This window comes from Acinonyx jubatus, chromosome E4, assembly GCF_027475565.1.
Source record: "Acinonyx jubatus isolate Ajub_Pintada_27869175 chromosome E4, VMU_Ajub_asm_v1.0, whole genome shotgun sequence".
Lineage (NCBI taxonomy): Eukaryota > Metazoa > Chordata > Mammalia > Carnivora > Felidae > Acinonyx > Acinonyx jubatus.
Window position 1 is genome coordinate 16,301,073 of NC_069395.1, and position 26,730 is coordinate 16,327,802.

A 26,730-nucleotide genomic window follows, 5' to 3' on the forward strand; every position below is an offset into this window, starting at 1 on the left:
ACCAAATTACTACTAATTAGGAATGCGGAAGTAACAGACGATAAATTGTACCCTCTGTTGATGCTCTGGGCTCAGATCTCTGGAGAATGATCTCTAAGCCCACGGTTGTAAAATAAACCTCTTTCCTCTCTTCCAAGATCTCCGAGTGCCGCTTGGTGCTTCTGCTGGGTGATCCAGACTAGTTTTCTGTAACATCTGTATCCTGGGTCTTTTTCCTGAGTACCTCTACCTGCCTGACTTCAAATCAGATGTCTTTCAGCATCTCAAATTCAAAATGGGAGTCACTATCCTCAGAGCCAAGCAAGCTTCTCCTTTGTAGCACGTGCATGATAATAACAGCATCTACCGAGTTGTCCGAACTGAGTTATCCAACTGTCAAACCCAAATTCTCTTTTGACATTTTGCTTTGTTTTTCTTCTGGTCATCAGATCACTAATTCTAGAAATAAAGGAGGAATAAGGAAATATGCTGACTCAGGCAAGTGTTATGGTCGGTGCTTTCACATCTAATGCTTGATTATATTTTCTTTAGCTGCTTCTCTGATTTTCCTGTAAATTTTGTAACTGAATCTGTATACTTTTTAAATTCATAATTATATATTGCTGACATTTTTCAAGTTTTCTTATCCAAAGTGCCCTGACATTTTCACTTCTATATTAATTATATTTTATTAGTTTCTCTATATCATTTTTTATTTTGAATTTCAAACAATCCCATTTGTCTAACTTGATGTTTTACAATTTTTTCACATGCTTTTATGATCAATATGTATACTGAATTTTTATGTTATGTAACTTCTTAAATTAAAAGTCTCCTCCATACCCAATAAAAACATTCTCACTTTAAAATTTTTTCAGTGTTCATCCACATATGAAATAATTTACATCGCAACCATTATCATTTACATAATTACTATCTATATTGTCCAGATTATTTCATTAATATTGTCTCATTTTGAATGAATTTTCATAGGGCTCATGGGCAGAATATCACTTAATGTTGCTATATTTACATATTCCTATATATCCTATTCAAACTACGTAAAACTTCAAATTATGTTATGTTATTCTGAGAAAGCCATATAATAAAATAAACAGTAGAATTCCAATCAGTATCACTTTAAATTCCCATCAAACAATTTTGGGTGCAACTGAATATATTAGTCTAAAATAAATCTTCAGTTTCCAAAGTTCAGGTACAATTTTTTTTCATCACTTCCATATTGAATTGTCCTAAGTATAGGAAATAGAGATTTTTGTCAGCAATCTAAAAAAATACTCGTGAGAAAATTGCTTAGAGATGCATACGGAATATAAATATACTTGAGACAAAAACCAAATGGCAAGTAGATGTTTAGGCTTTAAAAATGAGATCTGTAAAGAGGTTTATTAGAATGACATGCTGTTTACACTTTTCTCTAGGCATCTGATATTTATTTTTAGCCTCTTTACTTAGGATAAGATCAGGGTAAATGAAGCAAGAAGGCCATAGTTATTGATGGTCCATTGAGTACACATGTTTACAGAGAATTTCCTTTTTCAAAGCCTCCTCATAAATCAATATCGAAGTTTATTTTATTATCCCTAAGTAAACTTTATTTAGCTAACTGATAATCATTCATTACTGAGCTATTTTAACTGGTCAAGTTGACACAAAATACACCCTGCTCTTTGGTTCAATGAACATTAATAGCTGCACAACATTCTTCTTTGTATAAAAAAAGAACTATAAATATCTATATGCGTTAGCAGGGTTTAAATGAACCATTCTTTGATGTGTCTGCACAAATAAAACTAAGTTTAGATGATTCTCAGCTGTTCATCAGAAAAATGCCCTAAATGACTGCTTCCAGAGACTTTATTGAAATTGCTGTTTTCGCTTGTCCTTTCCAGCTTTATTTGCATAGACTTGACTCAGTTTCCTCCAATTTTCACTACCTGAGATATATATAATTTATCCAAAATTATTGAAACCTCTTTCTTATATAAATACTTAAAACAGTTTATATGGTAATGATCTATGTCACAAGCAAATAACGACAAGATTAGAGAGATGATATAATTGAATGATAAGCAGAGTTGGAAAGCAGAATCAACATGACCAATATTTGTTTTCTATAATATTTTGGTCAAATCCTATGATGGTTCTCTCAATTTTTTTCTTCTTTTAAATATATCAGTGCTTCTTCCATTGACCAGTTATTCTACTTGAATGACTAACATCTTGTAACTCTTTGCATGCTTGTTTGGTCATTCATTTCTTTATTTCTCAAAGGTTTATTATTTGTCTATTAAGTTTCAAGCACTGTTATGATGCCACCAGAGAAAAAAAAGTCTCTAATTTCATCACTTAAATTCTAGCCAAGGAAAATGGGTACTTAACAACTAAGTGAAGAAAATTATAATTCTGTAATGAAAATTTCTCTACAAAGCATAAAAATATAATGGGGAGTAGGCAGCGATATGTCACTTTCAGTGGTCAGAAATCTCTGAGATGACATTGGTAGAGTCCAATATTTGAAGATCTGGGGAAATGATACTGCATGCAGAGAGAACATGAGTGCAAAGGCTCTGAGGTTGAACCTGAGCCCACATGTTCAATGGTTGACTGGCGGCTAGTTAACAAGAGGAGACTCTGTGAGACATGAGTTGAGATAATTGGAAACATTGAATTTTATTAGCCATGGTATGAAGTTAGGTTTTATTCTAATTACAATGAAAAAAAACCATTAGAAGAATTTCAACTAAAAGATGGTATAATCTGATTTATATTTGGAAGACGTGTCTGGCTATAAGTTTGGATGCTATTGCCATAGTCCAGGTGAGAAATGAGCATGCTTTGTGCCAAATTTGTCGCAATGGTGATGTTGAGAAATTATTAGGTGAAGGCTATATGTTCATGGTAAAGCTGACAAGACAAGCTGATTTATTGAATGTAGAGAGTGTGAGGGTGAAAGCAACTGTATGGTAGTGTTACCATTAATCGAGGCGGAGAAGACAAAGAAGAAAAGGATGGTAAGAAGAAGAGCTTGAATAAAAATCCATAGCTTTATTTGGGACCTGTTATTTTTGATAGTCCATGAAACATGAATATTGTTATATTCATGTATGGTCTTACCCATGACAAGTGCCACTTTTAATCAAATAATCACTTATTCTAGTTGCAACAAGTTTCCCCTTTGAAAGTGCCCACTTCTTATTTAGTCTTTTTTTTTTTAATTTTTTTTAACGTTTATTTATTTTTGAGACAGAGAGAGACAGAGCATGAATGGGGGAGGAACAGAGAGAGAGGGAGACACAGAATCGGAAGCAGGCTCCAGGCTCTGAGCCATCAGCCCAGAGCCAGACGCGGGGCTCGAACTCACGGACCGAGAGATTGTGACCTGAGCCGAAGTCGGACGCCCAACCAACTGAGCCACCCAGGTGCCCCTACTTAGTCTTTATAGACCCAACTATAACAGAATGGAAAGATTTTGTTCTTTGTACAGATGACATGAGGATTTTCTTTCAGGAAAGACTCCATTTATCAAGAAAGTGGCTTTATGAGGTTGGTTAAGGAGATGAGACGAGAGAGACCTGCTGAGTATGATGGCTGCTTGGTGTCAAACCAGGATGGTTCTACATGGGGTGGAAAGAGGTTGTTTTCCCAGAAGGAGAGGAGAGAGAGAGGAAGAAAAAGACTGGAGCAAGTGGAAGATACTGTGGCAGACCACTTGCTCGGCCATGTCACCCATCCTGTTCACTTCGATCTGAACTAAAGCAACAAAAGCCAGCGAACCTTAGCTCTTTTCCATATGTGTACATGCATAAATAACGAAGAGGAGCATGGAGTCACTTAGTAAGCTGGAAACTAAGGGTTGGTCATTTCTACCCTCTGATGTAGCCTAATAGATGAGAAGTCAAATGTGATTTTAAAGTGAATCATGTCAAAAGGATTGGAAGACACCACAAGAGTCAAAGGAGTTTTGAGTTTCCAGCAATGTAATCAAGATGCTAGAAGCACAGTGCACAAAATAACAAAACTACAAATTGGCAAAACAAATGAAGTGTAATCTGGAATGGGCAACTCAGCAAAAACACGCACAGAAACAGGTGAGTGCCCTACTTCTGTACTATTACATTTTGGACATCCTCATCTCCATGTATCTTGTTTCTGGAAGGGCTTCTAGTCTTCTTGAAGGTACGTTTATGCAGAAGATTTGGATCAGAACAGCAAAGACAAAATACTTGGCTGCCCAAATCCTTCTGTGTGTCCTCAATGTGAAAACAAGATGCTATCTCACATGATGTTTTGGTATCTTAAAAAAGGAGGGCAATAAGGTAGGGAATAGCCTTTATTTACCTCTATCAAAAGTTTTCAAATAGCTTTACAGAAAGAGGAAAGGAACAGGAGAAGAAAATACCTTGTCAGCCAGGCTGAGATATAGAGAACTTTAAGTTTGTTTTGCTGTGTGCCTGTTTTCTCTTTTTTCTGTCAGAATCTGTTTCCTACAAAATGCTCACTGCTCACATCAAACATTTGGATGATACACATAGCCACTTGCAACGTGTCTTGCTTTCAAATTGATAGTGATGTTGGGTGGGGTGGGGAGGGGCGTTCTGTTAAACTAGTCCTATGAGTGTGTGCACTGTAATCTCCAGATCTTTCAGACCCTTCTGCTGCTGTTCTCCCTGGCATTAAAGGTTCCCTGGGTGATCTAACAGATGATTCCTGACACAAAATTCAAACTGCAGGGTGATAAGTTACTATATAAAACAGATTTCAAACCTAGGAATGCAAAGATAGGTTTTAAAATAATAAACTGAGTCAGTTTTTTTAGCTGCTTTTAAAATCACTTTGAATACTTAAAAGTGAAGTAAATCACTGAAATAGATTTAAGTTGGGAAGTACTCTGTACTTAAAATGAAATATGAAAATTATATGATTTGAGAAAGAACAATTACAGATAAACAGCTAAAATTATAAATAGTGGTAAAGGAAAAAAAGGGAAGAATCTATATATTATGTAGGCCCTTAAACCACAAAGGCAGCATTTTGAAATGTAAGATAAAAAGAAAGCATACCTGAATCTGAAAGATATTTTCTAAACTGTGAAAACAAAATATGTCTTTACTTTGCTATATAAAAGAGAGGACTCTTTTGATTTTAGATTCACAAGTGCAAACCTTAGAATAAAGCTATATTTTGTGAAGTTTTAAAAATAATAGACATAACTGAGTATAAATGCAAATGACCTATGAACAGTGCCTGGTTTCAGATTCTCTGGGTTCCATTTCCCAATTTGCTAGTTAGAAGGTATGAGATTTGGGGCAAAATACTCAAGCTTTCTGGACCTTTGTGTCCACAGCTGTAAAATAAGGAAATTAATAATGTCTACATGGACTGACAGTCACCATTGGATTCTGGAAATAGGTTTCACATGTTGATGGAGACATGGATAAATAATTCAGTGGGGTAAATGGGACACCAGTAATGTCCAGAATGTGCTGACATCTTGTTTACTCATAACGGCACCATCATTGAATGAGTTGTAGTTGGAGAGAATGGGGGGATCAAGTAACTATGGCTCTTGATTGTTTTGGTGACCATGGTGATTACTGTGGACTGGGCTAGCCTTTTCTGACTTCCCTGAAAGGTTTTACACAAAAGAAAAGTCAAACCAACAATTTTGACTCTCCCAAAATGCACTGGTAGAGAATCCAAAGACTATGAAATTATTTTAAAAACTACATATCTTCTGTACTCTTGGCTTACAATGGCTCCAAGTCCAGACTGTAAATGTTGTAGAGTTGCAGCACCGAATATCACTTGCTTCAAGCCTCACCTATAAGGTAAGGGGAAAACTTAAAAAGCCCTGAGATATAGAATGAAGGCATTTGAACAAACAATAAGGTCTGAGATTTTGAACTTCCAAATGCCCTGAAATGATATTACTTGTGAGAAGAGATCCTTCTTACTTCTTTCTGATGGAACCAGATTTCATTTGGTTAAACTCACTCAGGCATTGTTCAAAAGGAATAACTCTTATTTTCAGGTTAATAGAGAGAGTTGGATTACAGAATTTCCTAGATGGAGTAGTATAAGGTCTTCTATGCAATTAGAGAATTATAGTCAGAGAAATTGCAAGATCTTGCCAATTTTTATTGGCAAATATGCAAAATGGGTTCTAATGCTATTAGATAGAAATATAAAATTGGATCAGGCTGCTTTTATTAGTATGAAGTTCACTTACTCAAAAATAAGGATTGAATATGCTGGCTTAAGTGCCTGGGAGTGGTATTAATAGTTGGACTCATTGGTAGCACATTATATAGGAAAGATTTTGGAAGCACAGGACAATGGGAATGTTGGAATGGACCTAGTATATACAAAATCTCAGGCATTCCTTAGCCAAATTCCTCAGAAATAGGCCAAAGCACTATTAGTGCATAAGAAATGCATTGGTACAGGGAAAACAAGCATCCTTTAAGAATAGCTCTAAGCTGTTTTTTTTCAGATGTCCAATATAATTGTTCGGGGCCACATAATATTCCCCCAAAATTCAAATGTCGAAACTCTTACTCTAGTATCTAAGAATGTAACTGTATTTGAAGATGCGACCTTTAAGGAGGCGCTTAAGTTAAAATGAGACCACTGGGGTGGGCCCTAATCCAGTCTGACTGGTGTCCTCATAAGAAGAGATTAAAACAACAAAAAAAGGGGGTACCAGGGATCTAGATACAGAGAAAATGCCTTGTGAGAACACAGAAAGAAGGCATACCTTTATAAGCGATGGAGATTCATTAGGGGAAATCGAAGCTGCCAACACCTTGATCTTAGACTTCCAGGCTCTAGAACTGTGAGAAATAAATGTCTGCTGTGTAAGCCACCCAGTCTATGGTACTGTATGATGGCAGTCCTAGCGAGCAACCCGATAAGAATGGGAAAAGGCCACCGCAGAATTTGATTCCCATGGTTTGCGAGAAGAGTGGGACTCAGAATGGTGGTGTCCAAGCAACATCATAGACCCGCCTGTCAGAGACAAGGTGGCTGCACTTACCATAATAAGCCACAGGAAAAAAGTGTCAATCAGACTATTCTGGCCCATAGCATCTGTTATGGTGGTATCACTGAGGATAAAATCAATCTTGGTATAATTAAGAATAAAATAGGAGCATACTCGGCTACCACTTGATCTACGTAAGTTGTAAAATTTTAGGTCAGATAGGCAGAGCTTGATTCAAGTAACTATAAGTGGAAATTTCTGCCTCTTTTCTAGGTCTCAGAGCCCCTTATTTGACGTGGCCAGGTCCTTTTAAGAAATGTTCCTGTGCGCCTCCTGGATGGCTCAGTTGGTTAAGCATCCAACTTGGGCTCAGGTCATGATCTCCTGGTTTGTGAGTTCGAGCCCCACATCGGGCTCTGTGCTGACAGCTCAGAGCCTGGAGTCTGCTTCGGATTCTGTGTCTCCCTCTCTCTCTGCCCCTCCCCAGCTCAATCTGTGTCTCTCTCTCTCAAAAATAAATAAATATTTTTTTAAAAAGTAAAAAAAAAAACATTCCTGAAACATAACCACAAGTAAATCTTCCTCCAAGACTTTAGCAGAGGGACTTGAAGTCATTTACAAGTGTAACTGTGCATGAGAGAAATGGATTTGTCCAGAAGTTTGGGGAGTCATTAAATACCAGCACTGAAATGACAAAAATACCAGAGTATCGCACAGGTCAAAGTGGGGCTTATGAAAGTCAGGTGATAAACAGAGTCTTGGCTCACATCAAACTCAGTGGGGCCGAGCAGATTGTAGATCCATTCTGTGTCTTTTTCCCAAGTCCAGAGTTTATAGTGGGACTATTTTTTATTGTTGTATATTTAACATTTTATGCTTCTAATTCTGTCCTTTTATTTTTATTATGTCACTCAAGGCTATGATGCTAAGTACATTCATGTTTACTGGGAAGAGGTATTATTTTAGGAAGGGGGAAAAGCTTCTGGAACCTCCCACTTCCCATGTCCTGATCAAAACAGTATCGCAATGTGTGACCAAACTCCACATTCCTACAGGAATTGCAGAGGTGAGTGCCACTGTGAAACAGCTGTAACATGAAGGGTGTTGACCCCTAACTTATCTCAGTTAACATTCTTGTTTGAGCAAACCCTGCTGTGGTCTGGGATCAAATAATTCTGCTGTTAATTGCTTAATAATCAGAAAGGAGAGGAAAAGAAACCAGTGTGCTTTTCTTCTCCAGTCACTCAGGCAGGGCTCACTGCTCTTTTATGAGGCTTCATCTATACTTCAAGGACACCCAGAATGGTTTTCATCCTCTATGAAAGCTGACATATGTGCATGTTTTGGGGTCTGCTTCTTTCCTCACTCAGATCCTATCTGCTTTCTTTTTGTAAGTTTCCTCAAATGTTGGGATTTTAATGTTACTTTCTCTTATTTTCTATTGCTATTATGGATTGATTAATTTATCAGTCCATTCTAAGTATTTGCAATTGGAAGTTACAGTGGGAACAGAAGCTCTGTCTGCATACGATCAAGAAATTTCTCCCTAATTTTTTCTTTAGCTAGTGTATATATAAATATATTAACTTGTGCCACATATGCATTGTTTTATGAGTATTTTTTCATCATGGAGTGGCAAATATTTAAATAGATAGAGTAAATTTATTTGACCATAATGTTGTCATTAGAAATTTAGATTAGTTTTCGATCTTTCGTATTTAAATGGTTCTAAAATGAACATTTTTTTCCCAAAATTTTTTTCATATTTATGATTATTATTTTAGGAGAGATTCCTATAGGAGAAATCACTTTTAACAAAGTATCTGTATGTTTTAAGATTCTTGTTACATATTGCCAAATTGACTTCCAGAAAGTGTGAACCTGAATTTCTGATTAGCAAGCTGTTTATACAAATATCCACCCTATTTCACACTTGCTAGCATTTGGGGTTATTCATAAGATAAAAAAAATAAAAAAAGAACTTGATAGATTTTTAAAAATACATTGCTTACTCTTCTAATAAGTCTTTAATGAGCAACTATAATATACCAGATCTTGTTCTAGGTGTCTGGGATATGGTGGTGAGCAAGGTAGACAATGGCTGTTTCTTAGTCCCTCATGGAGTTTACCTTTGGGTAAGGAATGGGGAGGGGAGGGTAATAGACAGTGAGTAGAATAAGTAAATTAATGATATAACTTAGAAATGACACCATAGTATGGAGAAAAATAAAGAGAAGAAGGGAATGGCAGTGTACTTCGGCATTATTGTCACTCATCAAATATTTGTTACTTTTAAACTTCTACCTAATTCTGGAGGCCTGTGGTTGGCTGGGGCTGTTGGCCCCAACCTGCTGAATGCATTCTGAGTCAAAGTGACCTGTGTCTTTTTCAAGCTAGAGCATTTGTCATTGAGAGCCACAACAAAGACCTCTGTTTTTTTTTTTTTGTTGTTGTTTGTTTTGTTTTGTTTGTGTTTGTGTGTGTATGTGTGTGTGTGTGTGTGTGTCTGTGTGTGTGTTGCCACGGCTGGCAAAGGTATATGGTTTCTGTGCCATCTTAGGTCTGGTCTGAAGGTACAGAGGTGCTAAGCAGAGCCCTTTCCTGACCCAGGAATGACATATAGCAAGAACAAGAAATTTTGCTGCTTTAAAATTGCATTTATTTATATGGGCATTTGTGGGTTTTTTTTGTTGATATAAGAGCAATTATAGATCAAAGATTTCAACGTTTTGTGTTTTTTTTTAATGTTTATTTTTGAGAGGGGAGAGGGGAGCAGCAGAGAGAGAGGGAGACACAGAATCAGAAGCCAGCTCCAGGCTCAGAGCTGGCAGCACCAGCCCTATGCTGGGCTCGAACCATGAATTGTGAGATCATGACTTGAGCCAAAGTTGGACGCTTAACAAACTGAACCACCCAGGCGATCCTCAATTCTGTAATGTGTTAAAAGTAATTTTTAATTTGATTTCTGTAATTTTAATTGACATAATTTTATAGTTGCTATTTTATGTTGCTAAAAGTATTTATTAGCAATTCCCAATTGATTTTTTAAAATATTTGATGATGTGTCTAACACATACAGCTAGATTTGAAATCTAAGGTAAGACACCAACAAAGGGACTGAAATAACCAGAAGCTTGTAAAAAGAAGCCATGACATGAAGGCCTCAGCTCTTATATGAAAAAGACAAAAACATTCATTTATTGTAATGCGTTAATTGGAAATTACTTAGCATGAGCTCAGAGCCTCAAAGGATTCGCTCTGTCACTTGTAAGAGCCAAGATATGGTCTGTTTCCAAATTCTATTGCCCCTGAGATAATCCTGCTTATGATCAGCAGCTTGACAAAATGTAGTGTCCTTACATGGCTGTGCATTGATTGATACAATTTTTTAGGGGCTAGCCCCCATCTGTCTCCTGTTGTTCCTAGATTTTGAGGGAAGAAAGAGTATTTTTGTTACATGGTGTCAAATTTTGTCTATAAAAAGAGAAAAAAAGGAAATGAAATATATTCATTGAGATTAACATGTTCTGAATCAATATTAACCTGTCAGTGGGGAAATAAGCCAAAAGCAATAAGTAAAACCTTAAATATAACCACACTACAATTATAAGCAAGGGAGCATATAATGGAGTAGATTCAGATAGGTAATATCTGAAGGTGCAAAAACCTTTTTCCCTTATTTTACCTTTCGGTTTGTTTGTTTTTGTTTTCACAAAGTGATCAATCAATTGCTGGGTACATTTTCTAGTATTTGGCAGCTGCTTAAAATACTTAAGCACCTCACATCATTGTTCTTTGGCCCTTTGACAGGGTTATTCATTACTACTGCACTCTATGTTATTCTTAGTTTGTATTCAGAAAGGAAAATGGAATCATCAAGCATAACATCTTCTCCAGGGAACCGAGAACCGAGTCTGTGGTGTGCATGGGCACAAATGTTCTTTATCATAGTCTGTAAAGTGTAAGTGCTTAACACATAATAGTGGCTCGATATATATTTATTAAATTAATAAGAAAATATATATGGTATAATATTTAATTTTGAGAATTTTTACTAAGGATAAGAATATCTCCAATGTATTTTGTTTTATAATCACTGACCTTTTCCCTGGAAAAAAACATATAATAAATGAATAAATAAAATCAATGAAACAAACAATTCACTACTAGTTACCAAGGAACATTTATGTGCAAAAAACTATTCTATGCAGATGATAATCACAGGCATACATACACCCAAACATACTATATCCCTATTTACAAAAAGCTTAGGAAATCTTGAGTGTGATAGTCATGTTTCCTTCAGTATGGTATCCTCAATTCTCAGATCAGAATTTCTTGCTAGGTAGGAGGTGCTGGACTACTGTTCATAAGGGGGAAAAAAATGAATGAATGTGAAAATCAAAGTAAGGAATTAATTCTATTTAGATGGTGCGACGTGTGTGTGTGTGTGTGTGTGTGTGTTTGTGTGTGTGTGTGTGTGTGAAAGAGAGAAAGAGAGAGAGAGAAAGAGAGAATGAGGAAAATAATGAAATACTCACACTGTTAGCAGTAGTTTCCTCCAGTGACATGAATTATACTTCCCTGGAAAAATAACAAAAGCCTGACTTTCCCCTTCATTAATGGAGAGAAACTTAGACACATTCTTTCCTTTAATTCTTTCTTGAATCTGTTTGTTGAGGTGGGTTGTGAAGATGTTCATAAAAAACACATTTGAATTTAATAGTCAGCAGTAGGTAGGTGTTTAAATAATATTTCCAGTAAGAAAGAGAATCCTCTTTAAGAAATACATATTTGCAAATTCTCCCTCTGGTTTCACATTCCATACTGTTCTCCGGTAACATAAGTTCATGCCATTCATTTTCAATAACAAGGTGTATATGAAAAAAATAAAAGATTCATGGGTTAAAGCATCTGTACTGTCAGCTCTTTTCTTCATATAGTCTCCCCACTTCTCTTTATCTTACTTTTTCTCTCCTTCTGCTTCTAGTCATTAGGACATTTGCTTGTATATCCATCTCTCTTATTTGCTGAGAAAAAAGAAAAACCATGGATCTATAAACTCTCTAAAAATATTCATATGTTTTATATTTTACAGGAACGAATACCAACAACTTAAAAAATCATAGTGGCTTCAAGAGCATGACATTGAACATTAGCAAAGAAGTTTAAAAATAATTTCAGTTTTTTTTTTTACCTTATGCCTGCTAGACAAGTCCAATCTGTTCTATTTATTGTCTACATAACTTCTTGAAGAGGAAAAATGAAATCCTGCTTAAGGAGATTTATGCAGTTAGCTGTGTATATGATATAATACAATGGGAGGTACCCAAACAGCTTTTCAGGAAAGTGTTCTTTTAAATGGTTGGAAATACCCTTGTTCTCAATTTCCATATTATGCCTTTAAAGCTTAACCCTTTATTCCTCAAAATAAACCATGGGGTTTAACTTCAAAGTCTCCATTCATATGATTCAATCAATGAAGGGATTGCCTACGATTACATTTTAAAACTTGTGACTTTATTGCACATCCCTGGAACATGTGGCTTTGGTTTCCTCTCTTCTATTGTTTGCTAATACCAATAGGTTTTCAAAATTCAGAGTAAGGTACTCACCGTCTTGTTATGTTGACTTAAGATATATCGTGGGTCAATCCCAATTAAAAACAAATGGCAACAAATCAAAACCAGAAAAAGGAGGAAGAAGAAGAGAAGAAAGGAAGAGAAGGAGGAGGGGGACAGGAGGAGGAGGAAGAAATCCTTAGAAGTGTATCTTTAAGTGAGTTCTCTTATCTTCAAAATTTTAGTCACCTGTAAAGGCTTGATATAAGTGCCATCTAAAATTGCATTGGTTTTCAAACTGCACCTCAAAAGAAGCAGAGGTTCTCGGATATTCACATTGGATGAGATATTCTCAATATTTTATTATAAAACCTTTCAAACTAAACAAAATTCCAATTAAAGTAGAGGCAAGGAGCACTTGATATTACTTTTCTTGAATTGATAAAATTTTATCAGGAAGGGGTTAAATCTTTATAATTAATCAGAAAAATAATAAGTATCTGACAATTCTGAGATTAGATTTCTGCTATTATATTTTTTGGAAAGAAAACTATAAAAAGTATTTAATGATTCTTTCAGTCTTACTTTTCCCAGTGATACATTTCCAAAATGTCTGCTATCTTGATTGATATATGTGACCTTGCCATCTAAGTAGCCAATTAGAAGGGGCACTTCTGGTATGGCCGTTAGAAGTCTACAGACTCTATACTAAAATGGCATTTAGGTTACCCATTAAAAAGAGCTTTAAAAGCCAAAAAAAAATGTTTCCAGTAAATCTCTCTTAAGCTCCTCTACAGGCAGCTTTCTAAGCTGGGTCTTTGGGCCCAGAGTAGGGATGAAATTCTTTAGTTCTTTCAACCTTTCTGACTGCTTGTCAATCAGGATATAATATCCCTAAGTTTAAAACACAAAATCCACATTTTGGATTTGTGAAAAGGGTGGTTAATCCTATTTCAAAGAACATAATACCAATTAAATAGTGGGGGATCAATTCAACTGCAGGACTATCACTTCTTAAAAACATAAACAGGAAAGTTATTTGAAATTTTAAGTATCATCATTCTAACATTCAGATGTGGCTAATGAGATACCTTGAGTTAATTGTATATTAAATAGTTTAAGATACTAACAGTGTCATGTTGGAGACACATAGAAAAAATGTGCATCCCTTTATTCACTTATCCAAGTATCTTCTCATGTTTTGAATCAAGTGGTAAACAATAAAGCGTTACAATAAAAAAATATATACCCTATATAAACCCCATGGTTGCCCCATCTGTTTGCATGTCACTGTCAACTCCCATGAATCTACCTAGTGGAGGGCCTGGGGGACAAGGAAGATTCAATGGCTCTGGGGCCAGGACAAGTGGAAATGACTGTTCCTACTGTCCAGTAATGCAGGGTCAGAAAACAAACTACAACAGACTATATTTAAAATTTCAACATTTTTGTTCCTCTGGAATTTTTTTCATTATTTTGATTTTTTAGATATTTATCTTGATTACCACGTTTTCTGGCAAAAATTCCCTTCATTTCATTCTTAATGTGCATTTATTTATTTTGAAAGAGAGAGAGAGAGCAAGCAGGGAAGGGGCAGAGACAGAGGAAGAGAATCCCAAGCAGGCTCCGTGCTGTCAGTGCAGAGCATGATGTGGGGCTCAAACTCAGGAACTGTGAGGTCATGACCTGAGCTGAAATCAAGAGTCAGACGCTTACCCGACTGAGCCACCCAGGTGCCCCATCCCTTCATTTCATTCTTCAGGTTCATGACTCATTCACATCACTGCAATCCCTGCCCTGAAGAACGCTAAAGCACAAGCAAAATTTGTACCCCTGGAAGAGTCGAAGGAATTAGATTAAACAGAGGAACTATCAGACAACAAGAGAAAATATTTGGGAGCTAACACTCATATCACTGTTGCTGGTACAACGAGGCTATCTTCTCACTGCTGATTTAATCAGGAGAAATTCTAAAATGCTTGAGCAGAGGGAGGTCCAGGACTGCCATCAACTTATTAATCAATCCAAAAAGTCCTCAATTTCTACTTTGAGATTTCTGCCGCTGAATGGAACTTGGCTATAAAGAAACATTTCTGTACCATGAGATCCTACATTTAAGCATTTTCTAAAGTTAACTGATGAGAATTCTTAATCTCATCCTCTATGGATCCCCATGATAAAGGATTCAATTTAATCTTGCCTTAAGGACAGAGGCTGTTTGTTTAACTCTCTTTTCTCAAGTGGTAGACATTAAAGCTTTAATCTCAATGCAGAACCAAATTAGCAGGGACATATCCCCAAATTTTGTCACTTACTCATCTCTGATAGTTCCCAAAGCTGCAGCCACTTGTCCTGTGAGTCATCTCACCGCGCCCTCTGGTATTGTGTATTCAAATCAACCTGCAAAGGGACAAAGGGAATGCTGCTCTCTTTTCCTCTGATAATGGATAATTGAGCCCACTATTATTTTATCACCAGCCCCTGCGATTTCCAAATAGTCTTAACAGGTTGCACTGTATAAAATCAAGCTAGGGAATGGTTCTTTTGGAAATTAGCATGTTCAATCAAAATCCAGCCGGCTTCCCTTTTTCAAAGCATCTGTTGTCATTTCAAATTCATGAACCACTTTAGCACTGTCTGTGACATCAATTGGTTTTTGAGCGATCAGTTCCTAGTATGTAGCAATATGTGTTCCGCTGAATGTTAGTAAAAGACAGTATCAGCCTTTGATGGCTTATCAAAGTGTTTTGATTTAGCTACCTTTCAGAATCATTTTTGTGGTTTGCTTTGGGGTTTTAGCCTAGGAAGATCCATTCATCTGAGAGAAATGGGGGAAATCCAGTAAGGGAGGTCTCAGCGTTACAGCTTTTGTTCTGTCCCCCAAAGAGCAATTCTTTTCCTTAAGAGTTAAAGAGGCAATGTCTCAGTCAGTAGTATTCATATACCCTCCTTAACAGATCCAAGCTCTGCCATTACAATTCAACAGAAATTCTTCTTATACATATAGTCAAGAAATTAAAAAATAAGAACTTAAATTATGTAAACAGTGTCTTTTTCAATAACTTAGTTTATGAAAAATTTACCTAGGAAGGGAGGACCTCACTAACATCGATCAGTGCTTCTCAAACTTTAGACTGCTTAGCAAATAACCAGACTTGCTTGTTAAAAATGCAGATTTCCCAGCCTCATCCTCAAAGACTTGGATTCTAATTTTGTAGACTAACAGTCAGCCTTGAAACATACCATTCCATCTGATTATGATGCAATTAGTCCAAGGATCTCAATCTGAAGGAAAAAATGCATGCATTTTGAGGTATATAATCACACATGGCACATAGAATCACACTGGGCTCTCAACAACTATTAGCTCCTTTGCTTAATTTCAACGCCCAGTTTTGTTACCTGAAAGGCAGCATGCTAAAATTAATACCTGCCAAATTCTAATTTGCAATTATACATTAAATTTAGTAATTTTTTCTCAGGAAAAAAAAATTTTTTTCCAAAGACTAAGTTTGAGTGGACTTTTTCTCGTGGTAATATTCGCCATACAGTCTTCAAGTTTATAATGAATGTCAAAGAGAAAATAAAATGCAAGTATTACAAAAAAAAATTCCAGCAACTCTCTTTCTGGAATGTGTCTATTCCCTAGAGTAAGCAACACTTATAGTAGAAAATCAATTTCTATTCTCACAAAGATAAGTATAAATTGGGAGTTGCTCATAAAACCTTAGCCTGAAATAAAGGAAGCTTTAAAGAAACCAAGTTGTAGTTGAGAAAAGGTTTAGTTAAATGCTTTTAAAAACATGTTTAAAAAAACATAATACTTCTATATTTTCTCCTGTCATGCTCTATCCAGTTAATACAGACGCCCCCCTTGTGACCTAGTTAAATGTGAGAATTATTGATTAAAATGAAAACAAAATTTAATTTGAAATTCATATGCATTTTATCTTGGTCTCAAAATATATGTAAACAGTACACATTGCTACAGTATATAATGTTGATGTGCCTTTCGACCTTTTCCAATAAGTGATGAACCATATTCTCTGTGTTAAGAAACTATGTTTTTTGGGGCGCCTGGGTGGCTCAGTCGGTTAAGCGTCTGACTTCAGCTCAGGTCACGATCTCGCGGTCTGCGAGTTCGAGCCCCGCGTCGGGCTCTGGGCTGATGGCTCAGAGCCTGGAGCCTGCTTCCGATTCTGTGTTTCCCTCTCTCTCTGCCCCTCCCCCATTCATGCTGTGTCTCTCTCTGTCTCAAAAATAAATAAACGTTAAAGAAAAATTAAAAAAAAACTATGTTTTTTATTTATTTTTTAAAAATTTTTGTTAATGTGTATATATTCTTGAGAGAGACAGAGAGAGAGAAAGAAAGAATGAGTAGGGGAGAGGCAGAGAGAGAGAAGGAGACACAGAATCTAAAGCAGGCTCCAGGCTCTTAGCTCTTCAGCACAGAGCCTGACATGAGGCTTAAACTCACGAACCACGAGATCGTGACCTGAGCGGAAGTCTGACGTTTAACCGACTGAGCCACCCAGGAGCCTCAGAAACTATGTTTCTTATATAAATGCACATAAAATGATCCCATGTGTTGTATACATGACTATTACCTACTTTTATGTATTGTTATGTGGTCCAATCAAGAGATATTCTCTGCCTGGAACTAACTCTTGTTATATTTACTGCCAGCTAAATAACCCCTTCTACTTGCCTTATGGATGATTTCTGTTTATTTTGAAGTATCTTTATAATGCTTTGCTTATCAAGTAAATATGTGGTGTACTTCAAATTTTCTATATATACTCAGTCCTGCTCAGAATCTACAATTTTGAGGTGATGGGCCTAACAAGGGAGCCCACATTACCTGTGCAGTTTAGGTTAGATATGCTTTACAAACTGATGATCACTTCAATTTGTGTGATTTCTGAGTCACAGGGAAGCAGGCCCGTCTGGCCATTTGCTTTATGAAATCTCACCAATACATATTCATTCCTTTGGGACCTCCCCTTGCATTTTTTCTCTTTTTTAAAAATATTTATTTATTTATTTAGAGAGAGAGAGGACAGAGAAAGAGAGAGATTCCCAAGCAGACTCCGTGCTATCAGTACAGAACCTGAAGCAGGGTTTGATCCCATGGACCAAACCATGAGATCATGACCTGAGCCTAAATCAAGAGTCAGGGTGCTTAACCGACTGAGCCACTCAGGTACCCCTCTCCTTTTTTTTTTGTTTCTTTTTCTTTTTAAGAGCAAAATACAAACACTACTAGAAATAATAACTCTAGGGGCATCTGGGTGGCTCAGTAGAATAAGCATCTGACTTCGGCTCAGGTCATAATCTCACAGCTGATGAGTTTGTGCCCCGCTTGGGGCTCTGTGCTGACAGCTCAGAGCCTGGAGCCTGTTTCAGATTCTGTGTCTCCCTCTCCCTCTGCCCCTCCCTGACTCACGTTCTGTCTGTCTCTCAAAACTAAAGAAACATTAAAAAAATTTTAAATCAATAACAACTCTATTACATTATAAATATTATAACTCATGTAGTCTGAGTTAGGTATTTAGAATTTCCTTTTTCCCTGACAGGAATTTTCCACTGGCAAGAAGTTGAAAAGCATTTGAAATTGACATCTCTCATGAGTATATGTATATATGTGTATGGGAAAGAAGTGGAGTCTGGAGAAGGATCTGTGGAAAAGAATGGGTGGAATGGACAGTATTACAATTATGGTACATTGTATTACTTAATAATTTAGTGTAGGGCTTGCCTGGGTTATCGCACTTTTAGGTTATTATGAAACTGTCATTTAGAAATATCCTATTTAAAAAGCATAATAATGTTTGCCAACTGACTTAGTTAACACGTGTCACTGACTTGTAGTGCAGAGAAATGATGTTAATAAAATACTCTTACAGACAGAAAAGCATGTTGTCTCTGTCCAGTGAAGGATAGTGGTAACTCAGTTTACCAGCAAAGTGCACTGGTTTCCATTCAGGACGCAGGGCTGCCAAATAGGTAACTGGGTGTGCTCACCAGTCACAAGAGGTTTCTGCCATCACATGGGAATTTAAATGCCTGGAATAGAACTTAAAACTAATTTTTGGTACAGTTAACCATTTCCTATTTCTGTATTTTATTTTAGCACAGTTGCCAAATACATGTTTTATTATTCCAATAAAGTATGTACACATAGGTCCAGCAAAATAAAAATAATATTTTAAATAGCACATTTAGATATTATTTATTTCTTATTTACTTTGTATACTTTTTATTTAAAGCATTTCTGAAATGTTATACAAAAGAAAGAAGGTTCATCTTTCATGAAGATGGGCAATGGCATTGAAGACTCAAAAGTGGAGAGGTAAAAACATTACTAAAGGAGGGGGAGTAGCACAAAATTAATGACTTATTTTTTCTCTCTTTAAAAATTTTTTTGGTACTATGTCTTTAATGAAAATGTTTGGCTGTCTGATAGACTCTTCCTAAAACCCAACCATTTCACTACTAGGTATTTACCCAAAGGATACAAAAATACAGATTTGAAGGGGTACGAGCATCCCAATGTTTATAGCAGCATTATTAACAATAGCCTGTGGAAATAACTATGGAAAGAGCCCAAATGAGGACTGGCTGATGAATGCATAAAGAAGATGTGGGCTATAAACAATGGAATATTACTTAGCCATCAAAAGAATGAAATCTTGCCATTTGCAATGACGTGGATAGTATTACACCAAATGAAATACACCAGTCAGAGAAAAGAAAATACCATGTGATTTCACTCATAAATGGAATTTAAGAAACAGAATAGATGAACATAGGGGAAGGGGAAAAAAAAGAGAGAGGAAAACCGTAAGAGACTCTTTTTTTATTTAAAAAAATTTTTTTTAACATTTATTTATTTTTGAGACAGAGAGAGACAGAGCATGAACGGGGGAGGGGCAGAGAGAGAGGGAGACACAGAATCTGAAACAGGCTCCAGGCTCTGAGCCATCAGCACAGAGCCCGACGCAGGGCTGGAACTCACGGACCGCGAGATCGTGACCTGAGCCAAAGTCGGACGCTTAACCGACTGAGCCATCCAGGCACCCCAAGAGACTCTTAATAATAGAGAACAAACTAAAGGTTGGTGAAGGGAGGTGGGTGGGAGATGCCTTAAGTAGGTGATGGATACTAAGAAGGGCGCTTGTTGTGAGCACTGGGTGTTGTATGTAAGTGATGAATCACTGAATTCTACTCCTGAAACCAATATTGCACCGTATGCAATATTGAATTAACTAGAATTTAAATAAAAATTAGAAAATATAAATAAAAGACTCATAAATATTTGAGTTTTTTTTTACTTATGTTTATTTAGACTGTTCACAATCTGGTGAAATAAAAATACTCAGGTGTCAGAAGATAGGTGCAGACTCTATGCAAGAGGCAGGTGAAGCCTGGGAGAATGGTAGAAGGTGCAGTCTGCAACCATCTCAGACACAACAGGCTCTAATCAAACTGAACTGACTGACCTTGACTTTCACCTTCCTATGACAGACTTTCTTTGGTCTGTTTCCCTAGTGAGGGCATTGCTTTGTTTCATTTACATATTAATTCCTCTTGGGAAAATGTATATTATGTGCATGAGAGAAAAAGAGAGAGACAGAGACAAAGAGAGAGAAAGAGAACCAGAAAGAGAGACAGAGGCAAGGTAAGGGAGAAGCATATACAATACCCACTCTTTCCCCCAAATCTGCTTTCTCTAAATATTGCTGCTAAATTGTTATTTTACTAATTCATTTATGATAAAATGATTTTACATTAATCCATCTTTTTAAATTTTTATTTATTTTAGCGTTTATTTATTTTGGGGACACAGATAGGGATAGAGCATGAGTGGGGGAGGAGCAGAGAGAGAGGGAGACACAGAATCCAAAATCCACAGCTCCAGGCTCTGAGCTGTCAGCACAGAGTCCGACATTGGGCTCGAACTCACAAACCGTGAGATCATGACCTGAGCTGAAGTCAGATGCTTAACTGACTGAGCCACCCAGATGCCCCACATTAACCCATCTTAATATGCCTGTGATGTTCTTGAACCATAACCAAAGCTTTAAGGGGGGGGGGGCAAAAATTATTTCTTTTGATGATTGGCAGATAACAGTTTTTAGATCACTGGCATCTATGGATAAGCATCAGGGACTCTGTGGACCACCCAAAACTGTATTTAAATCAAGAGAGGAAGTGTTTTTTTGTTGTTGTTGTTTTTGTTTTTTTGGGTTTCTTTTTAAAATGTTTTAAGAATGAAGGTTATAGAGCCAAAGAACAAGTTCAAATCCCCTAGGATCCAGTCCTTTCCAACTCTGGCAAGCTACTTGACTTTTCCATGCATTCAGCTCTTTTTTTTAACCATAAAAGAAAAAGCATAATACTAATACCTAAGTTATGACTATTTTTAAAATGAGATGACTTGATAAACAGAAAACATTTTAGAAGAGTGCTTGTATATTAGATTTCATTTACTACTGTAACAAATTATCACAAATTTAGTAGCTTTAAGCAACACAAAGCTCTGTGGTTCAGAAGTCAGAAATATGTCTCCCTGGACTAACATCAGCAGGGCTTTATTCCTTGCTAGAGGCTTTCTGAAGAATCTGTTTCCTTGCCTTATTCTAGCCGCTAGTTGCTGCTGACATTCCTTGACTCCTGGTCTCTTCCCATCTTCAGAGCCAGCAATGGCTGGTCTTGTCTCTCTTATATTACATTACTTCAATACTAACTCTTTTGCCTCCCTCCTCCACATTTAAAAGACCCTTGTTATTACATTGGGCCCACCCAGATAGTCCAGGATAACCCCTTCCTAATTTTAAGGTCAGCTTATTAGCAACCTTAATGCCATCTGCAACCATAATTCCCAACTGCTCTGTATTTAACATATTTACCAATACCAAGGATTAGTACATGGGCATCTTTGGCAGAGTCATTATTCTGTATGTATCATAGCCTGATACATAGTAAGAACTTGAGTTTGTTAACTATTGTTATAATATCTTTGAGAATAAATATATTTGGGTTTTTCTGTCAAGGTTCATAGCTTTAATAAACTCAAAACAATCAAAAAATGGATAAAGAAAGCACTATTTGTAGAAATAAAGTACATGTGTTACAAAATAATGTATATGCATTGAGGTGAATACTAAAGAGTGAATGATCAGAATAAATCCTCATGAATTATGATATATAATCCTTAACTGGATCTGGATTTTTATTTCTCTTAGACAAGTAGTCTCTCAACTGAAAAAAAATATTAAGTGCATTTGTTTTCTGTCCAATTCTAAACATCCCATTCTATGGAGAAATAATGAGAAATTAATAAAAGCTCTTAAGTTCTCTAGACAAGTATGTGCATATTGCTTTGTTAAATTCCACAAGACAAAAGTCACTAACATTAAGTGAGGAAGGATAACTAACCCCAAGTGACTACAGTGTTCTGAACATTATGGCAGGTGTTTTATTTGTTATTTCATTCTCACCAAAAGTCATGTGGTTCAGAAGAGTTGCCCCATTTTATAGATAAGAAATTGAAAGAACAAAAGAATGGAAAGAAGAAAAGAAAGAAAGAAAGAAAGAAGGAAAGAAAGAAAGAAAGAAAAAGAAAAATGAGAGGGAGGGAGGGAGAAAAGAAGGATGAAAGGAAGGAAGGAGGAGGAATCTGAAATTTGGAATGGTTGAGAACCTTGATGAAATTTACATAGCTAGTAAGATGTGAAACTAGCATATTGACTAGATTTTTCCAACTCAGGGTCTTGTTTTTTTCTCCACCTTCTGCTTCCTCTCAGAAGTGCCTTTTATGTTGGTTTCCCATCTGTACCATTAAATTTTTCATAAGACATTGCCTAGTCTCCACATAATATAGGCATATGTAACATTTATAACATAACCACACAACCTATAACAGAGCATTTTGGACCGTTGTGACATTATTTCCTAATGCCTTATTAAGTGAGCAGAAACTACTATTTTAAAGGCAAATAATTTTTTCCACTTAGTAGTTAGCATATTTATAATTTTCACTCAATGCATGCTTTCAATTTCATACTATGTGATTCTGAACTAACAATTTCAAATCAGTGATATTTGTCTTTGTCTCCTTCTTAATGAACTGAGCATTTCTTAAAAAACTTAATAATGTAATTGTGTTGCTAAGATAAAGTCATTTTCTCTGCAGAAAATATTCTTACTAGACTAAAAGATTGGAATTAGTTGAGAGTGACCCATAAGAATAATTAAGTTCAGTTTGGTCAAGCTTGGCAGCTGGTTTTCCTCAAGCATAAAAATTTTACTTAGGATTCTTTTTCCTTAAATATCCTATCCCTTACACTTAGTCATATTGTGTGTGTAATAAACATTTTCTAATGGTTCTAGGAGTTTTGAAGTTGATCATGAGCCCCTTGAAGACCAAGCTTATATTTCTGTCTTATCTTCATGCTGTATAACATGGAAATATAGTACTAGTATACTTCTTCATGTAACCAGTTAACAGAAAGGACGTTAGCACAGCTATTTACATCCCTGTCCTCATAAAGTTCTTTGTTTGCAGAACAACATGATAGATTGAATGCTTGTGCTCCCCTCCCCACCAAGTTAAATATGTTAAAAACCTGATCCCCAAAGTGATGGTGTGTTGAGGTATGGCATCTGGGAGGTAATTAGGACGTGAGGTGTTGCCTTCAAAATGGGATTAGCACTCTTACAAAAAAAGAAGTGCAAGACAGTTCCCTTACCCCCTTCCACCATGTGAGCACACAACAAGGAGGTGCCATCTAGGAACCAGAATGTGGGCTCTCATCAGACACTGAAATTCCCAGTGACTTGATCTTGGACATCCTAGGCTCCAGAACAGTGAGAAAAAAATCTGCTGTTAATAAGCCACCCAGTTTATGGTAATTTTGTTATAGCAGCCCAAATGGACTGAGATAAACACTACCTTAATACAGTTACAACAAAGCATGATAACAACTGCGGTATCCAGAGCTTCCTTCAGCTCGCCGTCTTTGAGTCTATTTTCCATGCTACACCAGCTCTTTCAGGAGACCCAGCGTGAGCCAAGTCACTAGAAATGTAAATTACTCCTTTATAGCTTGGAGTCATGGTAAGAAAAAATGTATTTGTGAAAAGCTTCAAATTATTGTATAATCAACAAAAATTTAAATGGTTCAGTGAGCAAAAGTAATATACACAAAAATAGATTTTTTAAAAAATGGGAATGTGTCTTATCATTGTAAGCAGAGATAGTTCCCAACTATAAAATGGCTTTGTTGAAACACAGAAGACCGAACCTATGACTTATCCATAGTCTCACCAGAATACATTTTGGAATCGGTATATGATTGACTTAAGCTGTAAAGACAAAGGATAATTGTTCTATTCCATGACTTTCAGGGGCATGTTTCCATATTGAGTTCATAACATAGGAAGGCAATTGTCTCAAATATTCTTTTCAGAGAAAAACAGGATACTATCACTATGAGAGAATTTTTTAACAATAATGACCAGGCTGAAATTGTTTTTAAATGAGGATTCTTACACAGAAAGGAAATAAATGCACTTTAAATGTTGCTAAAGTGTTAAATATTGTTAAAGTTTTGCAGTCAGAATGGGGACATGTTTGAGATTCATTAACTGGGAGTGTGAATTATGGAATCTAAAGATGTATTTTTAATAATTCAACTTTATTGTCCCAGACTACGATATCTTCCGCTCATTCATTAGACAGAAACACAATTGCATTTATTTACTCTTTGATCATTTCACCTGTTTTTGTTTCTCTGTTTGTTGTCTGAATCACCATAATTGGGCTACTTGCCAAAACACTGATCCCAGCTCAGGGGGATGACTCATGTGACAGAAGACTAATGAAATCCAGGTAATTGATAAGGAGGGAACTGAGTAGAGGGGAAAGGCCAGTGGAAAAGTTGGAGATTTTCTCTGACAGCCTATGTGTTAGACACAGTGTTCATTTTAGAGTTTGGATGGAATCACCTATGCCCAGTCCCAGGTTGCAAAGCACAACATCTGAGTATCACTCACGTCTTCGCTTCTGCAAGATGCACTGAACATTCCCAAAGTGGTGATCTGACCTTTCCCCCCATAAAGGCTACTGCAGTTAACAGTGGAGCTGAACAGTTTTGTTCTCTTTTCCATCGAATGCTAACACGTGTCATCTCAAAAAAGACATCCTACTCTTCTTCTGTTTATTTTCCTACTTCATAAACAGGTTTAAAAAGATTCGTGTTTAACTTAAATTTGTGAGTAAGCCTGAGCTTCTTTTAAACTCGTTTTGTTCTCTTGACAGTGTGGATCTTTCACATAATCAGCCATGATCTTGTAGCCCTTTTTCCAACATTTGTATAGATCATTAAACCTTCTGAGTTGAATCTAAAGCTCTCTGTCATTTGCATTAATTTAAGTGCCTTTTTTTTCTTCCTCACTGGAATAATGTGTGATTATATTAGCATAACTTGTATCGTCTTCAAGTCTTCTTGAGTTATCAATGTTCTTAAGACTCTTAGAATATAGGGTCATAAAAATATTTTCCTGGAATGTTTTAATGTTTTATTATTATAAAATTACTCATTAGTTACTATTAGTTGAGCTACACATGTTTTACGAATTTATGAATAAAAGTCAAGTAGGCGTATAGTCAATAGACTACACTTAAACGCTTAATGACCAGTTCCCTCTAGGGGGTGTGTGTTGGGGGTGTTGGAGGTGGGAATAAAGATGTGAGGCATTTCCTGAATTCTCCAGTGTCAACACTCCCACCATGGCTAATTGAAGCAACCAGCATTACATTACTGGACCAGGAGTAGGGACCAGATGAAAACAGTTAACTTGGGTGAAGCTGGTATGAATTGTCTGTAGCATATCCCGATTATGTTAACAATGCTTGTTTGTTTGTTTGTTTGTTTGTTTGTTTGTTTGTTTTCCCAGTATACCCTCCCACCCTGGTCTCCCAAGTCGTCTCTCCGGAGGTGGCAACTTTGGACTCTTAGCTGTTTCATCTGACATTTAGGCATTTATCTATATATTTTATTTATTTATGTATTTATTTATTTATTTATTTATTTATTTATTTGCAAGGTTATACAGTTCCTTTTGATCTTAGATATTATCCATTGACTTATTATTATAACAGAGGAGGATTTAATTGTCTAATCTCCATCACCCTTGCTTCCCCTCCCTCTGCCTTTCTGTATGGTTGAGTGACAGTTTTTGTTTAATCAGTGTTGTTTTACTTAACTATGTTTTTGAATGTATAATTCACATATTATTGTGTGCTGTTATTACTTTTCATTTACTGCTTTTTCCTAAAGCTAATAGATATCTTTTTTTAATTTGCATGGCTTTCTATGATTTTTTCCACATCTTCAAACAGCTTCTAAGTATTTTTCAAAAGATTAATTACATAATGTAACCTAATAATTCCAACATTTTTAAAGAATATTTTCTCTTTTTTTTATGTTTATTTATTTCTGACAGAGAAAGAGACAGATCATGGGTGGAGAGGGGCAGAAAGAGAGAGAGAGAGATACAGAATCTGAAGCAGGCTCCAGGCTCTGAGTTGTCAGCACAAAGTCTGATGCAGGGTTTGAACTCACAAACCCTGAGAACATGACCTGAACCACACTCAACCTACTGAGCCACCTAGGCACCCCTGGAATCTTTCCTTCTAGAGACCTCTTCTTCTATCTGATTTCTCTACTCTTTAGTCTTAGTAAATGACTCTTATTATGGAACTTTTCTTGCTGCCCTCCTAAGAACTCTCTATACTTTTCTCCTAGTTGTTTTATCTATTTACCCATATGATAGATCTTATTTGTCTTTCTAGGTCCCCCTTCCCTCTTCTCCCCGCCCCCCCCCCCCCCCCGCTGCCTCTCTCTCCAATTGGAGCACATCTTCTTGTAGTTTCATTCAAATAAAAAGGCAGCAAGGGTGCCTGGGTTCCTCAGTCGGTTAATCATCTGACTTCGGCTCAGGTCATGATCTGGCAGTTCATGAGTCCGAGCCCAGCGTCATACTCTGTGATGACAGCTCAGAGCCTGGAGCCTGCTTTGGATTCTGTGTTTCCCTCTCTCTGCCCTTCCCCTGCTCACACTTTGTCTCTCTCTCTCAAAAATAAACATTTTTTTTAAAGTCAACAAAATGGCAGAG

The 26,730-nt window shown here is 36.5% G+C and overlaps 2 long non-coding RNA genes across 2 annotated transcripts in view; one reads left to right on the top strand and one right to left on the bottom strand.

Annotated features, from left to right (window-relative positions):
- Positions 1 to 26,730, top strand: part of LOC128313036 (uncharacterized) — a 65,943-nt gene that overhangs the window by 16,493 nt on the left and 22,720 nt on the right. The gene's annotated exons all lie outside the window — the stretch shown is intronic.
- Positions 11,487 to 15,831, bottom strand: LOC113603985 (uncharacterized). Its single transcript, XR_003425805.2, has 3 exons — positions 15,630 to 15,831; positions 14,862 to 14,946; positions 11,487 to 12,015 (listed from the first exon to the last, which is right to left on the bottom strand). It is a non-coding gene; the product is annotated as an uncharacterized LOC113603985 (long non-coding RNA).